Here is an 18,884-nt window from a genome sequence, read left to right as displayed (position 1 = left end):
GAAAGACCTATTGATTTTCTTCTGTTTCTTTTTTTTATTAGGTCTTTCCACCTTTCTGTGGAAAGACCTATTGATATTCTTCTGTTTCTTTTTTTCCTTTTCCTTTTTCTTTATTATTTTTCCGCCGTGTGATTTTTTGTTTCAAGATTTATCGAAAAGATTTTTATTTCATTAGAATACACTTTGTAAAAGATTTTCGCAGTTGACCCTGCGTATATGAACTTCGACCCCTTTCAGAGTTATTGCCCTTTTTGCAAGAAATGATTGTTATCACTACTCCTCCGAAACAGTAAACTGTAGAGAAATGAAACCTTCACTATTGTCTTCTATTAATATAGTAGACACTTCAATGATTCATTGCGAAAGTATCCGTTGACCCTTCAATGAGTTATTGCCCCTGAAACTTTATGAATTTTAGGAATAATTAGAAATTTTCAAAACGAAAAGTCGTAGAGACATGGGACCGACTGCATAAGATTCATTGACCTTTGACCTTGAAATTCATGTAAAGGTCAAAGGTCAAGGTCATTCAAAAATTGAGAAATTTAGCTCTTTTTATATCTCTTTTGTCTTTCAACATATACTTAATGTCTATGCATCATTAATATGTACTTTTAAAACTGTTTCAAATATTTCATTCTTGTCCCCTAACGTTAACCCTTTTAAAAGTTATTGCCCCTTGTGTGAAAAACCTTGTTATCGCTACTCCTCCTAAACTGTACATTGTAGAGACATGAAACCTTTACTAATGTCTTAATGGTCTTAAGGCATAACTTCATTGTATAAGTGCAAAAGGATCTGATGACCCCTTATATGAGTTATTGCCCTTTAACATCTTTGTACTTACTTATAAACCTTATAACTTGAAAATTATAAAATGCACAGGCATGATGTTAATTGCAATGCAATTCTTGACCTTTGATCTTTAATTGTATTCGAGGTCAAAGGTCAAGGTCATTCCAAAATTGAGATATTAAGCTCTTTTTATATCTCTTTTGTCTTTCAAGATATACATTCTCTCTTAGTATTAATAATATGTACTTGTAAAACCCTTTCAAAGATTTCATTCTTGTTCCTTAAGATTCACCATTTCAAAAGTTATTGCCCCTTGTGTGGAAAACCTTGTTATCGCTACTCCTCCTAAACCATACATTGTAGAGACATGAAACCTTTACTAATGTCTTAATGGTCTTAAGGCATAACTTCATTGTATAAGTGCAAAAGGATCTGATGACCCCTTATATGAGTTATTGCCCTTTAACATCTGTGAACTTACTAATAAACCTTATAACTTGAAAATTATCAGACACACAAGCATGATGTTAATTGCAATGCAATTCTTGACCTTTGATCTTTAATTATATTCGAGGTCAAAGGTCAAGGTCATCCCAAAATTGAGATATTAAGCTCTTTTTATATCTCTTTTGTCTTTCAAGATATACATTCTTTCTTTGTATTAATAATATGTACTTGTAAAACCCTTTCAAAGATTTCATTCTTGTTCCCTAAGATTAACCCTTTTAAAAGTTATTGCCCCTTGTGCTAAAAATCTTGGTATCACTACCCCTTCTAAACGGTACATTGTAGAGACATGAAACCTTCACTAATATAGTACATTGTCTTAAGAGTCTTAAGGTATAACTTCATTGTATAAGAGCAAAAGGATCTGATGACCCCCTGAATGAGTTATTGGCCTTTAACATCTTTGTATTTACTGTTAAACCTTATAACTTGAAAATTATCAGACACACAAGCATGATGTTAATTGCAATGCAATTCTTGACCTTTGATCTTTAATATGCTTTCACGGTCAAAAGTCACGGTCATTCCCAAAAATAATAATGAAGCATTTTTTTTTATAGCTCTTTTGTCTTTCAACATATACAATTTGTCTTTGCTTCATTAATATGTAATCTTAAAACTATTGAAAAGATTTCAATCTTGTACCCTAAGATTGACCCTTATAAAAGTTATTGCCCCTTATGCGAAAAAGTTTGTTATTGCTACTCCTTTGAAACTATAAATTGTAGAGATATAACCCTTCACTTAAGTCTTCATCTAATCAAGTAGACTCTTTAATCTTTCAGTTTGAAAGTATTTGTTGACCCCTACAATGAGTTTTTAAAGTTTACAAACAATTAAAATTTTTCGAAACAGTAAGTCCAAGAGACATGGGAACAACTGCATTAGATTCTTTGACCTTCAGTCTTGAAATTTATGCAAAGGTCTAAGGTCAAGGTCATTCCAAAAATGAGAAATTAAGGTCTTGTTCCTTAACACTGACCCTTTTAAAGTAATTGCCCATTGTGCAAAAACCTTGTTATCACTACTCTTCCAAATCCAAAGACTGTAGAGACATGAAACCTTCACTAATGTCTTCAATCTTTAGACTCAACTTTTATCTATCAGTTCGAAAGGATCTTATATAAGTTACTGCCCTTGAGAGTCATTGCGCTTACTATTATAACATAACTTTTACAACAAAAAGACAGGTCATAGAAGCATGGGGTCAAATGCAAGGTGACCGTTTACCCTTGAATTTGAACATTTCTTCAAGGTCAGGGTCATTTGATGTTGTTTTTTTTCAGTTTCATTTTATTTACCTATTTTTAAGAAATTTTGTGTCTTTTGTCGTATATATCAATAAATTGATGAGAATTTTTTATAAAATTGAAATACAAAGAATGTGAAGAGACCTCAAGCCCTCTAATTGAACATGTTCTTCGGACAATTCATAGAAGTACAAAACCTGCACTAATCGATTTTTGATGTCTACAGATAATTAGAAGTTTTTCTGAACAACAGATGTCGAGACATCAGACTAACTGAATTTACTATTAGATCCTTTGACCTTACTTCTAGGAACTAAATTAAAGATCTTTTTTTTCCCTCTCTTTTGTCATTTAACATATACAACGCACAGGTACTTGTGGACAGGACCCCCCCCCCCACCCCACCCCGCGATATTCAACCCCGGGGCTTGTTGAACATTTTTTTTCAAAAATTATATTTATTACACTTATTCATCATGTGTACAATATGAAAAATTTGTCCAAAAGCCAAAACAATCGCTCCTCAAAAAATTTCCCCACTATACATTATGAGGGAGAAATGATTGGTTACAAGTTCTTACAACCAAGAAAAACCTTTCCCTAAAAAATAAAAACTTGAAACTTGTTCCCACTTTCTACCATCGGCTCATAGAGGAACGAACGACAACTCTGCATGGGAGATTGACTTGCTCCAAGTATTTTTAGTGAAAAAAATCTAAACTCCCGATAATTCTGTGAGCTGCATAGGAACATGTTGGTTTAAATAAAAACATTGCAAAAACTTACTAGAAAAATACATGCAACAATTTATGCCATCTACGTGTCACAAAACTACTGACAGTACTGTTTGCATCCTCTTGTCTCTATATGTGACGTCATATTTTCGTCACTTCGATTTTAGTTCAGAATCTCGATCCCGATGCATGGAACGTCTAAGTAAGAGAGTATGATCTATTTTGTCGTATCCTTTAAATAAATAGACATTTGAGATTTTATAAATTTGTGGAATAATTATTACATAAAACTGCACTCGGACTTACGGTTTAAACGTCGAAAATGGAAAAAAAATATTTTCAACGAATTCAATTCCGGAACGGATTCCGTATTTTAACTGCATTTTATTTTGCTGTTGTCATTTTCCGGTTGTGAATTGGTTCACGTTGGCACTGATTTCTCGTCGTTCTCGGCTCTGACAGTCTGGCGTATTTGTTGCTCTTTAGCTTTGTTTAGAATTACTCATCAAAACAAAATACGTCTCTGAAGTAAGTAATAGTTTATATAAGGTTGTTATATAATTTTTTTTGTTAAACTGTTAACATGAACATGATGAAGGACGACCGCAGGTTGTATGTTGTAGAGAGAAAATAAATCAGAAACTGATTGATTTTCTCCTAAACAAGCCCCTGTGCATCAATGGGATATATTTGCTGTCTGTTCATAATAAAATTTCGATACAAGTCCCGTGATTATTAACAAATTGAAAGTTATTAAAATGACTTTGATATTGCATACATTTTTTTAGTCAATCTATTGCAGTGTTGAATACAACAGGTTGGGCACACACCCCCAAATGGTCATTTAACCCCCGTTCGGTGGTCAATCGCCCATATCGGCGTCTTTTTTACCTACCAAATGGTGGTCTTTTTTATTCAAATCCAATTTTCATTTAAATAAAGCAAAAGCGCATTTACTTAGGCATTGGGGAATTTTAATTAACATATTCATCGCACATTTAATACAATTTAGTCAATTTTCCATGTGGAATTTCTGTGGAACTTCGTAAAAACGAAACCCACAGCTGTTCGTGATGGCCGAACTATTAGCTCAAACAATACACAAAATTATTTTGTTGTGTATAGTTCGGTAAAAAATACATTTAAGCAAGAGGTGTTAGTCCAGAGAAGTAACTTTTCAAACGATCTTTCGATCTGCGTCTATAAAAATCTTTATAAAATCCCGTTAAACGTGCTATAATATTCATTTTTCCTACAATTTAATGTAACATTTATTCTTTATTTTCTTTTAGGATGAAGTTACGATTTCTGTGCGACCCTTTGTGGTTTAGTATGCATATCTATGTTGTATCTACTATATTTATTAAATATTTTTGAATAAAAGATTTACAAAGTGACATTTGCAATTATTCCTGTTTTTATTTCAAGATTATGGTTTTCGAGTGATTATTTTAACATAAATTCACTGCATATCGCATTTTTATAAAGAATAAAGCCATTGCTTACGAAATAAACTAAATAAAAGCGAATTCTTACCATTCCTCTTATTTTACTTTTTGAAAATTAACACTTATGGGCCTCCGTAGTAAATTCAGTCTTTTGATCCAAGTTTGGAAAAGATCGTCATTTTTGATTGGTTTAGATAATTGATCGGTTGCCCGGATGACAGAAATATGAAGTGATGAACACGATTGATAGGCTCAACTACGTGCGAGACGGAGGAAATTTTTCTTTTAAAGTTAAAACAGAGAAACGTTACATTTGTTTACATAGGTGACGATTTTGTCAATTATTTGAACGACACTGCGCAAAAAAGTCCGCGTTGAAATTTTAATTTTTTTCGTTCAGAGTACAGATAAATATCTATATTTTATTCCCCGTGAGTTGAAATTATGCGCCATTTCACGTCATTCCAGAGAACTGAACAAAACGATTTTTCTCTCCCATTTGGTGGTTAATAAAGACGCCGATATGGGCGAATGACCACCAAACGGGGGTTAAATGACCATTTGGCGGTGTGTGCCCAACCTGTACAAGAGACAGAAAAATACTTTGTCTCAATTAATAAGGTCTGTAGAAAATTAAACTGACACCATGATGCACAATGGGATTTTTGCATGACCCGTGTAATTTTTTTTCACTAGGTTTCAGAAAATTACAAGTTTTAGAACCTAAAAATTCTATTTTCATGAGGAAAAATAAAAGAAAAATAATTTCAGTATGCCCATAATGAAAAAAATGCAAAATACCCTGGTACTTTTTCCTCCCTATTGTATACATGCGCAGAAAAGTAGAATAAGTTTCCATAGTTACCATGGTCTCAAGTATCCGGGAATGAATGTCAGTAGACCAAAAATTTTTATGTAATATTAATCTTTTTAAAAAGTTGTTGGAACATATTTCTCACCTTTGCATGCTCCAGTTGAATGTTGTTTACAAGTTTGAGCTAGAAATAAAAGTGGTGTGACCTTGTCATACACGAAACAGCAGGCACTTACATTATGCAGTCTTTTCTTGCAGTTTAATTGTCATATCTTAGCTATATATTCATTATTCTGTCTTTCTCTGTATGGTACAGATATCATAAAAGAAAAACATGATTTTGACTCATTGTTTCCATTTAATCATTTAACACATATAATATGAATTGATAAACATATTAAAGCCGCTTGGTCTGATTCTAATCGCTAAAAAATATATATTCGTTTTTCTTCTTGAAAAATAATTGTCCATAAATTGTTTCAACTTTTGTCAAATTATATCCCCAAAGTCTTTTTCTTTTAAAAGATATCAAAATTCAAAAGTTAAAAAAATAATTTTTGTTAGGTCACACAAAAAACAATCCTATGTTGATATCGGGTAAAATCACCTTCGAAAAATTAAATTTATCGCTAACATGTTTATCTCATGAAGAACAAACCCGAGCATTTTTTTTCACAACAAAGTACATATATTACCTGTACATGTACAATATTTTAGCTCCTTTAAAAAATTCATTTAAAATATCTGATTTTTTCTTTATTCTTTAAATATGCATATTAATATAAAAGTTACTATGGATTATATTCAATTAACTTCTTAATTTTGAAAAGATGTATTATGACTAAGGCTTCTACTTATAGAGATAAAAATACTCGGGTTTAAATTATCTTCATTATTAGATATATCCGATAAACTTATTATTTTCAAAATTGACTTCACAACAGATCTTAACTTCCGTCAGGAACTACTGTTTGTCAATAAGGTTTTTTGATCTGCATTTTCCATGTAAGGATTGTTATAATAAACTATTGAATCAATCTTATAATTTATTTTTATATATTATCTATGTAATGATGTTCTTTTATTGTGTAAGATAATATGTGCCTGTTTCGGGTTAAGCGGCTTTAATATTCACGGGTATTAGTTTCTTATTTTAATTCATATGTATATCTTTTAATACCCGGTAGTAATAAATTAACATGATCCAGAATATGCAGTAAACATTGTATTCTTCCTTGAAAAAAAAATAAGTAGTTGAATAGTGGAAAGATTCACATATAGTGATCATAAAATTTATATAGATTTAATTTTTTTGTGGTTTATGGTTCATATTCATTTTTCATTATTGATGCATTTCAGTCAACACTTCTACACAAAATAAATGTTCAGATCTCTTAATAGAATTTCCTCTCAGGGTTTGATATTAATTTTTACATGTTTTTTTTTTTTTTTTGCATACAAGACCAGTTGGGCTACTTCCCATAGTGTTTGATAGTCCTGACTAGTCCTGCAAATTTAATTCTTATCTTCGCTCATTTATACGTGGTCATTTTGAAATTGTTTCTCGTGCATGTCAAGATTTTGAAATACTAGCCAGTAGAGTCAGCTTCATCAAGATATGCAGATATTGTAAGTTTGAAAAAATAAATCAATAACCATAACAATTTTTTTTTATCCTGAACATTTATAAATTAATTACAAAATATATATATTTTTGGGTTCTTTTTATACCATAAGGCATATTGATACTGAATGATGCTTAGACAGACAAAACAGAGAGGTACAGATCCAATCAATGTAAAAACCTTTGATTTATGCCACCACATTTTTCTCGCCCTCTTCTGGTATTATTTCTTGCATTTTATGCTTTCTCCAGCTTTGAAAATGGTGTCTAATAATAAACCATACATTTAAATTGAATTCCTGATAATTTAGTCACTTTTCAACGGTTTCAAAAGGTCATTGTTGGTTATGTATGTCAAAATGGGACTCCTTTTGACCAACATTCAAAAACGATGAATTATTATTTCAGAATGTTAAAGGGAAAAGAATGTGTCAAAAATAGGAGTCAAAAAATATATGATAAATTTTTGGATGTCATTCTTAAAGCCAGAAAAAGCATAAATTAATACAAGAAATAATACCTGAAGTAATTAAGCGACAAAAAATTGGCGGTGTAAATCGAAGGTCTTTACAATGCATGGATATGTAGCTCTCTGCTTATCTGTTCAAATTTTCTTAAGTAAAGAGTTACAGTTCTGCAGCTTTTTTGATCTCTGAATCATAAAAATGAGAATATGTTTTAGTCAGGAAAATCAACACATACATATATGAAACAACAAAAATGTTTGTATAGTTTTCTCTCATTATAGTAAAACACTCTTATAATGAATTGATCTTACATAGAAGTGATTTGCATTCCCCTTAATGGCTTTAAAATATTGTATTATAATTCATCATACACCCTTTGTTTTTGTCAGTGTATGTATATTTTCTTATGTTGCACCTCTTATGTGTTTGTGTGCAGATGACTTCGCGCCTCTTTTGTGGGATATTATACTATTATTGACTTTTGGTGAGGTCTACTCATGACTATACGGACCTGATCAGGTATTAGTTTACAGAGGCCGAAGGCTGAGGTTAACCAATACCTGGCCAGGTCCATATAGTCACAAGTAAATCAAATTCAAAAGTCAATAACTTAAAATAAAATTTAATAAATATTTAAGTCAGGAAGTTTACAACATATTTGGCACTTGAGGTTCTTGACCATCAATTATAAATTCTCATTATATACTCAACAAAAAAAGAAACGCATGTTCAGATTAAACATGATAATTTAAGTTTTCAGTTTACTCCTTATTTTTTTTATTAGTGATTTTTGATTTAGAGTATTTTGATGAAAATCAAACATGTCCTGTGTTGCAAGTAGAATTTATGTTTATGTCATTATCGACGCCTCCTTATTCTAGGGGCATAGCATTTAAAACATCCATATGTCCTTCGAGACGTCTAAGCGCAACTGGATTTCCAATGTACGGATGTCGTGAAAAATACCAGCTCCTCTCAGTCTCTTGCAAACAATTTATACACATTTATGCTGATTTTTACATCCAGCAATTGTAGCAGCAGTTTTTAAAGCAGTTCTGAATCGCGTGAGGTGCTGAAAAACGGGGGGGGGGGTCTGACGATCCTGCCTGGGTGTCGTTACCTGCGGATAGCCAGTTCCTGGTCTTCCGACGTTAGTTTAACGGCTGCAAAGCCCATTGATGTGTTCCAAATGCAGTTGCAACTTCCTGTTGCGTAGCTCCGTTAAGTATCATCGTTAGCCTGGTTGTGTTCATCTTTGTTTCGGCGTGGCATTGCAGCATTAACACTACAATCAAATCTTAAATATGGGTTTAAAAGGAGTGTTAATAGTTTCTCTAAATCCAAAATATCAACGAAAATAGACATCCAATTTAGAAGAAATCATGAAAAACACTACTTTCATAAACATGTTTAATCAAGGGAGATAATTCAACACTTGGGTTTTAAAACCCCATGTTGTCCTTTAACGTTTATTAGCTCACCTGAGCCAAAGGCTCAAGTGAGCTTTTCTGATCACAATTTGTCCGTTGTCTGTCGTCGTTGTCGTCGTCGTCGTTGTCGTCGTTGTTGTAAACTTTTCACATTTTCGACTTCTTCTCAAGAACCACTGGGCCAATTTCAACCAAACTTGCCACAAAGCATCCTTGGGTAAAGGGGATTCAAGTTTGTTCAAATGAAGGGCCATGTCTTTTTCCAAGGGGAGATAATTATGAATTAGAGAAAAATTAATGGCATTTTTAAAAAATCTTCTTCTCAAGAACCACTGGGCCAGAAAAGATGAAACTCATGTGGAATCATCCTCAGGTAGTGTAGATTCAAGTTTGTTCAAATCATGAACCCCCGGGGCTAGGGTGGGGCCAAAATGGCCGACCCAAGTTTTACATTATAGGAATATATAGGAAAAATCTTTGAAAATCTTCTTCTCAAGAACCACTGGGCCAGGAAAGATGAAACTCATGTGGAATCATCCTCAGGTAGTGTAGATTCAAGTTTGTTCAAATCATGACCCCCGGGGCTAGGGTGGGGCCAAAATGGCCGACCCAAGTTTTACATAGGAATATATAGGAAAAATCTTTAAAATCTTCTTCTCAAGAACCACTGGGCCAGGAAAGATGAAACTCATGTGGAATCATCCTCAGGTAGTGTAGATTCATGTTTGTTCAAATCATGACCCCCGGGGCTAGGGTGGGGCCAAAATGGCCGACCCAAGTTTTACATAGGAATATATAGGAAAAATCTTTAAAAATCTTCTTCTCAAGAACCACTGGGCCAGGAAAGATGAATCTCATGTGGAATCATCCTCAGGTAGTGTAGATTCAAGTTTGTTCAAATCATGACCCCCGGGGCTAGGGTGGGGCCAAAATGGCCCACCCAAGTTTTACATAGGAATATATAGGAAAAATCTTTAAAAATCTTCTTCTCAAGAACCACTGGGCCAGGAAAGATGAAACTCATGTGGAATCATCCTCAGATGGTGTAGATTCAAGTTTGGTCAAATCATGACCCCCGGGGCTAGGGTGGGGCCAAAATGGCCGACCCAAGTTTTACATAGGAATATATATTATAGGAAAAATCTTTAAAAATTGTCTTCTCAAGAACCACTGGGCCAGGAGAGATGAAACTCATGTGGAATCATCTTCAGATGGTGTACATTCAAGTTTGTGCACATCATTACCCCCGGGGCTAGGGTGGGGCCAAAATGGCCGACCCAAGTTTTACATAGGGATTTTTAGGGAAACCTTTAAAAATCTTCTTTTCAAGTACTTCAAAGCTATGATTAGTGATATTAATCTGGAACCATCTTCAGGTAGTGTAGATTCTAGTTTGTTCAAATCATGAACCCCTGGGGGATTAAAATTTAAGTCCCCCCCCCCCCGCAGTAAACTTTCAGTTCTGATCTGATATGTGCTTTTTCCTAGCCAATGTGCTCAGGTGAGCGCTGTGGCCCCTGGGCCTCTTGTTTAAATAGGTCACAGGTATCCAATGATATAAAATATAGTTGTTCCATGTCCATTTTAAAAAATTCTTTTTCGAGTAAAACAGTATGCGTTTCTTTTTTTGTTGAGTATATAATGCATAGTGTAACAATTAACACATAATAATTAATTTACTTGAACGGCTTAAAACTTGTTTAAAAGTGGACAATAATATTATTAAACAATATAAATCATGATAATACTCAACTATTTTATTCAACAGAGTAGTTTAGACTATTTAGTACTGACGTCTGCCATGTTTACCTTCACAACAACACATGCTTTAAGGCATCCAATTTGATTGGTAGGAAAAAAATGTATGATTGTTTAAGAGGAAAAACCTAAATAAACCACCCAAAACGTTATCTGAGGTGAACTCACTCTGAGATACATCACATTAGAGATTGTTCTATCTGACGTATCCGTATCCGTATAAGTATCCGTATCCGTATCGAAGTATGAGAGGCATCTCGATCCCGATGTCTAAATCATTTAATACATTTTCCATCTCTGTTTGTGGTTAAATAAGCCACAGTCCATGCATTAGAAAATAGCAAATAGCAATTTTTTAATTAAAAATAATAAACTGCTGTACACCTCTGTCATTTCGTACAAATATTTATTTAAAAAAGAAAGAAAATGAAGTCAAGTATAAAATATTTTGTTTTAATTATATTGTTTTAAAATTAATTTCATTTTGCTTCAATATATTTGTAGAAAATCCCCTTTCTCTTTTTCCACTCGCTTAATATCTTTCATTGATTTTGTCTGTATTTTTAATATGCCATGTAATGGCTGCCAATTACCCCCCCCCCTTCCACATACACACATACAAAATTCGTTATCATCAACGCGATCGATAAAACGCTGACTGTTCAAACTGATTTCATAATTAGCTTCAGGACCGTTATAAGTATTGAGTATATGCTTTGAGAGCTCGTGTACTCTCCTTTCCCCTCCCCTCACATTGGCGTCATGCAGAAGCAAATTAAAAGTAGGTAGGGGGCTATTTGAAAGAGAAAAAATCAGCCTTGAAAAGTAATTAGTTAAAAATCTTTTGACTCTCATTCATTAACATCATTTGTGGTTTGATATAAAAACTATTTCATAATACGGTAACTCTCTTTTTATGCAAATTTAAAGAATAAAATAATTATGGCTCTAAATTTTCAAAATAATACATCTTATTTTGCTAAGCCTACTTGTCCATCGCACTGCTAATTTTCTTTTCTTTTTTATCTTTTATATATATATGTATATAATTTGGCCGCGATCGAGATCAGTGTGCACAAATTATAGAATTGAAGAGAAGTAACTGCTTCAATATAGCCTAAAAAAAAAAAAATCACACATTGATTTAAAGAAAAATTACAATGATAAAATATCAAAGTTTTTCAGAGCTTGCTTTGTTCACTATAAACTCGATCATGTTCAATTCCCAAGCTCCTTTAAACCATAGTTACGCATAGGCGTCGGAACCGGGAGGGGAGGGGGGCTTGGTCGTCAACTTTTTTTTTTTTTTAGCAAAGATAGACATAATATAGGCATTGAAAATTGGTTTTACCTTTTTTGTTGGTTTAGCCCCCCCCCCTTTTCAATTAGCGCCCCCACTTTCTATTTGCTTCCGCAGCGCATGATACGGCTATCGACCTACAATTTTGGGAGTGTATTTAAACCGCCTCAGAATTACCAGTTATCCATTTTTTTTTTGGGGGGGGGGGCTATGACCATTAAATACCTGATAATGAATGGCATAGAAGATAATAAAAAAGGAAAAGAGGATGGACATTTTCAGTGAATCACCCATACACATTTGTTTTGCCCTACAATGTATGGTTAAATCTTTCCCAGTTAATGTACAACTACATGTATTTAGGATTTACAAGTTTGAGTTTAAGAGGTTTAACAGTATATAATTATATATTATTGGAGATATCTCATGTTCTTGTAAATGTTAATTCGAGAATGAACAATGAATACCCTAATATTGAGAAAGAGAGAGAGAGAGCACGCGCACGAGAGAGAGGTGAATCTAGAAATATTTTCGAAATATTTTTTAACACATTTAAATTAAAAAAAAACATACTTTTTTTAAAAATTTTATTTTTAAACTTTTACCCCCCCCCCCATAAGCAGGATGCATAAGATGTGTACAGCAACTGATATGTTTTTATTAAAAATATCATATTACATTTCATTTCTTAGTGAATGAGGTTAAAAATTAAACATGTAACGATGGAAATGTAACTAGATGGTTTAAGCATCGGGATCGAGATGCCTCTCATACCTCGATACGGATATGGATATGTATACGGATACGTCAGATAGAACAATCTCTATTAGAAGGCATCTAGACCAATCAGAAAGTATCAAAATACCTGATCATTTAATAATAGAAAAAAGACCCCACTCTAAACTTTAAGCACGTACAGATCTATGGGTAACCAATGTAAACTCATTCAACCTGCTGTATGTGGTCAGGGGCTGCTGTGTGCACCTCACCTATGTAATACATGTAATTTGCTGTTCTGTGTGCTCGTAATCTCTGCATATTTGTGAATTAATTTGTTAACTGCATTTTCATGAGTTATAAATGTCATAACTGATAACAACAATATATTGTAAACAACTGATATAACAAATTATTTTTATATATATACCTTTTACATGTGTTTTAATTTACATTTAAAATATCATTTAACTGTATGTCTGTCTTTAAACTTTTCACATTTTCAACTTCTTCTCCAGAACCACTGGGCCAATTTCAGCTAAACTTGCCACAAAGCATCCTTAGGTAAAAGGAATTCAAGTTTCTTGAAATGAAAGACCACGCCCTTATTTAAGGGGAGATAATTCAGAAAATGTGGTGTCATACTTTAAAATCTTCTTCTCAATAACCATGCACTGTCCCAGAAGAAATGAAACATATAGGAAAACATCCTTAGAAAGTGTAGATTCCAGTTTTCTGTTTTACAAATCATGATCCCTGGGGTTAGGGTGGGGCCACAATGGTCGATCAAAGTTTTACATAAAAATATATTGGAAAATTCTTTGAAAATCTTCTTGTCAAGAAAAGCAAAGCCATAATTGATCATATTTATATGGAATCATCCACAGGTAGCGTAAACTCAAGTTTGTTCAAATCATGACCCCCAGGGGCAGGGCGGGGCCAAAATGGGCAATCAAAGTTTCACATACAAATATAAGGGAAATTTCTTTGAAATTTTTTTTTTCACGAATGGCAAAGCCAGGTAGCGTATACTTAAGTTTATGACCCCTGGGGTAGGGATGGGCCACAATGGCCAATCAAAGTTTTACATAGAAATATATAGGAATACTCTTTAAAGTCCTGTTCACATGACAAGTTTAATTCACTTTTGGTTAATGGGAAATAAACTAATGTGAATCAAACTAATGCATTAAATTGTGTTCATATGACAGCTAATTCTAAGTAAATTAATGCGAATTAAAATTTTACCTGTACAATCAAGCATCAGGAAGGCTATTGTGACATCATTTGCAAATCATGTCACCTCATTCAGATGCAAATGCATTCAACATAATCTTAATACAATTTCTGTACACACATTGTAGTGATTAACACAATTTTCATTAGTGCGGGGCCACAATAAGCGATCAAAGTTTTACATAAGAAAAGCTAGGTCAAGATGAAGCTAATTTCTGACAGAGTTATATATAATGGCATATGCTTTTCTGACTTGGAAAAATTCCAATTATTTGCAGTTCCTGTTTATTTTTTTCACAGAGGTTGCACTATTGAATTGAAATATGGAATACTGATTTATCATTAGAGTTCTGTTTTGGGTACATTGAGCTCTATTTGACAGAGTTATACTCCATGGACTTTCAAAAATATTAATAATTTGGGTAGGAGGCATATGTTTTTTACAAAATCTCTTGTTTATTTAGAATGGTTATTACAAAACAAAACCTATGTAAGAGTTTGTGAAGAGTACTAAGCTTTTGATTTGTTTTTTTTTTAATTTCTTCAAATCTTTGCCTCATGAAAGAAGAATGATTTTTTCCCAACTGTTATTATAAATGTTGATATATTTTTCTTTTCAGGTTTTCTGGTTGTTGAAATACAGTGAAGTCTGAGTGAAGCTTGAAGTAAATTTTGGATACAACATATTTAATCTTGTGATTGAAAAATAGCCTAAACTTGGTGCGTTCATACATTTGTTCAAGAAATAAAGTACATGTATTAAGAATTTCTTCTCGTTGCGTATTAAAGTCACCCTGTCTGCCAAGAATTGTTTTCATTAAATTTTTAGAATAAGGGCCATATATCTTAGGAACGCCTTGGTCTATTTTAACAAATTTGCTAAAAATCTTCTTCTCCAGAACCACCGGGCAGATTTTCACCAAACTTACATACAAGGATCAGGATATGTCAAAGATTAAAATTTGTATGGGGAATTACCCTGGGGCAAAGGGCGTGGTCTCAAGGTCACTTCAAAGTTGACCTAAATTTACATTTAATAAAAACGTGTATATTTTGCTTACTATAAGGACTAGGATCATCAAATCTTGTAAGATGATGCATCTTAGGACTTCACATCATGTTAACTCAAAAGTAGGTCACGGTGACCTACTTTTTGAATTTTGCAGGCATTTGTCTTCAAATTGTTTTAAAGGCATATTTTGATTACTTTCAGACCTACGATCATCAAACTTGGTCAGTAGATGCATCTTTGGACTTTGAAAAATGTTGACCAAAATGTAGGTCATGATGACCTACTTTAGACTTTTAATGGCTATATTTAAGTAATTTTGGTATGTATTGGCTTAGAATCATCAAATTTTGTGAGTTGATGCATCTTGGGTTTTCGGAGTGTGACAACGAAAAAGTAGGTCACAGTGACCTACTTTTGACATTTTATGGCTTTATTTCAGTATCTCTTGTACTAATTGGATTAGAATCATCAAACTTTGTCAGTTGATGCATCTTGGGTTTTCAGAAGCTACAACTAAATTAGGTCATAGTGACCTACATTTGCGGTTTTGTGGCTATATCTATGTATCTCTGGTACTTATTGACGTAAAATCATCAAACTTTGTCAGTTGATGCATCTTGGGTTTTTGGAGATTGTCGACTAAAAAGTAAGTCACTGTGACCTACTTGTGACATTTATGGCTATATCTAAGTATCTTAAGTATTTATTGGCTTAGAATCATCAAATTTTGTGAGTTGATGCATCTTGGGTTATCGGAGAGTGACGACCAAAAATAAGGTCACAGTGACCTACTTTTGACATTTTATGGCTTTATTTAAATATATATCCTGTACTTATTGGCTTAGAATCATCAAACTTTGTCAGTTGAGGCATCTTAGTTTTCAGAGAATGTCAAAAAGTAGGTCGCAGTGACCTACTTTTAAATATCTCAGGTACTTTTTAGTTTGGAATCATCCAATTTTGTCAATTTAGGCATCTTGGGATTTCGGAGAACATCGACCAAAATGTAGGACACGGTGACCTTCTTTTGACATTTTATGGCTATTATTAATTATATCTTGTTTTAATAATTGGGTCGGAATCATCAAATTTTGTCAGTTGAGTCGTGATATGGTATGGGAGAATGTTGACAAAGAAGTAGGTCATGGTGACCTACTTTTGAATATCTCAGGTACTTATTAGCTTAGAATCATCAAACTTTGTCAGTTTAGGTATCTTGGGTTTTAATAGAACGTTACAAAAAAGTAGGTCACCATGACCTACTTTTGACATTTGATGGCTATATTTAATTATATCTGGTACTTATTGACTCGGAATCATCAAGCTTTGTCAGTTGAGGCATCTTAGGGTATCGGAGAATGTTGACCAAGAAGTTGGTCACGGTGACCTACTTTTGAATATCTCAGGTACTTAGAGGCTTAGAATCATCAAACTTTGTCAGTTAATGTATCTTGGGTTATCAGAAAATTTCAATCAGAAGGTGGGTCACTGTGACCTACTTATGGTATTTTATAATTATAATATTTTCAGTCTTAAATGGCTAAATATTATTAACCTTTGTCAGTTGATGCATTTAAGGTCTTATGATACTACTAGAGTTGGAGTCTTCTAATAGAAGTGATAGATTGTACAATTTATCAGAGAGTGATTCAAGGCCCTTTGGCCTCTTGTTTTTCTAAGAGATGCCCTTTGGTTTAAAAAAAAATGGCAATTTTGTAGTTAAAATATATATATTTCAAACTCTGTTTTGGGTTTGATCAAGTAGGTTGATGGATTTATGGCACTTCAACTTACCAAAATCCAATTATTTGGGGGAGGGGACACAATTTTTCACAAACATCTCTTGTTATGTCATCTGAGTAAACTTATTGCTATCCGTTTTCATCCGTTTTTGTTATTTTTGTGTTAACATTTGAATATTTTCAGTTTCTTCTCTGAAACCACTGAACCAATTTCAATCAATTTTGGCATATGAAATCTTTGGGTAAAGGGGAATAAAAATTGTGAAGTTTATGGTCCCTGCCCCCTGGGGGTTGGGGCCAAAACCACTAAAATTAGTGCAATCTTTAAAAATATTCTTCTTTACTCCTGGACATCAAGCAGTGAAACTGTTAACCTTGGTATGATTGTAAGCAGCATTGAGTCCTCTACCAAAATTTTGAAATTCATAGCCCCGGGGTCAGAGGTTCTAGTGCTAGGGCGGAGCTAAATAGATTGTATAGTGAAAATGCATAAATTATTTGAAATTCTTCTTCTATGCTCCTGAGCATTAAATAAACTAACCAAGTGCATTGTTAAGTTAAAAATGACTGCCTCTTAGTTTCATGGCCCCAGGGTCAGGGTTCTAGTAGCAGGACAGGGCTTAATATAGATTATATTGTAAAATTACATAAATTCTTTGTAATCTTCTTCTCTATTTTGGGAATTAAATAAACTAACCAAGTGCATAGTTATGTTGAAAATGGCTGCCTCTTTCAAAATTATGAATTTCATGGCCCCAGGGTCAGAGGTGTAGTGCTAGGGCGGGTCTATAAAGATTATATATTGAAAATGAATTATTTCTTTGAAAATCTTCTTCTCTACTCCTGAGTATTAAATAAAGTAACCAAGTACATAGTTATGTTGAATACGACTGTCTCTTCAAAAATTGTGAATTTCATTGCCCATTGGTAGAGGGATCTGGTGTTAGGGTGGGGCTCTATTGATAATATATAGTGAAAATGCGAAATTTCTTTAAAGATCTCCTTTTTTCTGCACCAGGGTATTAAACCAATGTACTATGTACATACTGGTAGTTATGATGAGGAAGGATGCCTCTTTGAGATTTGTGAATTTCAGGGCCCCTTGTGTTAGGATGGGGCTCTAATGTTTATATAGTGAAAATGCATGAATTCTTTGAAAATCTTTTCCTTTGCCACTGTGTATTATGCCAATGATCATAGTACATATTTATGACAAAGAAAGCGATAGTTTGAAAATAGTTTAATAATTTGAAATCTGCACTTTGGTATTAATCAACAATATGATGAAATAAAAATTTCCAAAATTTTGAAAGATGTGGCCCCAGGGTCAGTGTATCCTGTGGGATGTGGTATACAACTGATAAAGTGGAAGTGCATTTTCTCTTTGATACTCTGATCTACCGCTAGGTATTAGGTAACCAAAGTAAGCATGTATAGTTATGATAAGTGTATAGTTATGATAATGTGATTATGTAAGTGTATAGTTATGATAACAATGGTGCCTTTTTCAAAAAGTGTGAATTTCATGGCCTCTGGTTTAAAACATGAATAAAATTCAATTGTTGGAAAGTTGTTACATGATACTCAGGTGACGTATTAGGTCTATGCACCTCTTGCTTTGAATATTGGGGTCAATTCTCCGTATCCATTTTAAGTGATAGGGGATAGTACATTTAAAAAATCCATTTTCATTCCAGAAATGCACATTTCAATTTATTGAATTTTAAATATATGTTACTGATTATTTTGTTTTATTTTTATATTTTCAGAACATGCCACGAAAAGGGAAAAAGTCAGTTGCAAGAAAGGCATCTGAGCAGCGACTCAGGATGCAGCAGAGGAGAAGTCAGGCCGCTTCAGAGAGCAACATCTCTTTAAACTGTCCAACAGAGAGCAACATCTCTTTAAACTGTCCAAAAGAGAGCAACACCTCTATAAAATGTCCAAAAGAGAGCAACACCTCTATAAAATGTCCAAAAGAGAGCAACACCTCTATAAAATGTCCAAAAGAGAGCAACACCTCTATAAAATGTCCAAAAGAGAGCAACAC

This window comes from Saccostrea cucullata, unplaced genomic scaffold, assembly GCF_032062105.1.
Source record: "Saccostrea cucullata isolate Sc308-1 unplaced genomic scaffold, CSIRO_AGI_Scuc_v1 ctg11285, whole genome shotgun sequence".
In the NCBI taxonomy this organism is placed as follows: Eukaryota; Metazoa; Mollusca; class Bivalvia; order Ostreida; family Ostreidae; genus Saccostrea; species Saccostrea cuccullata.
Note: the sequence above shows the minus strand (reverse complement) of the source record.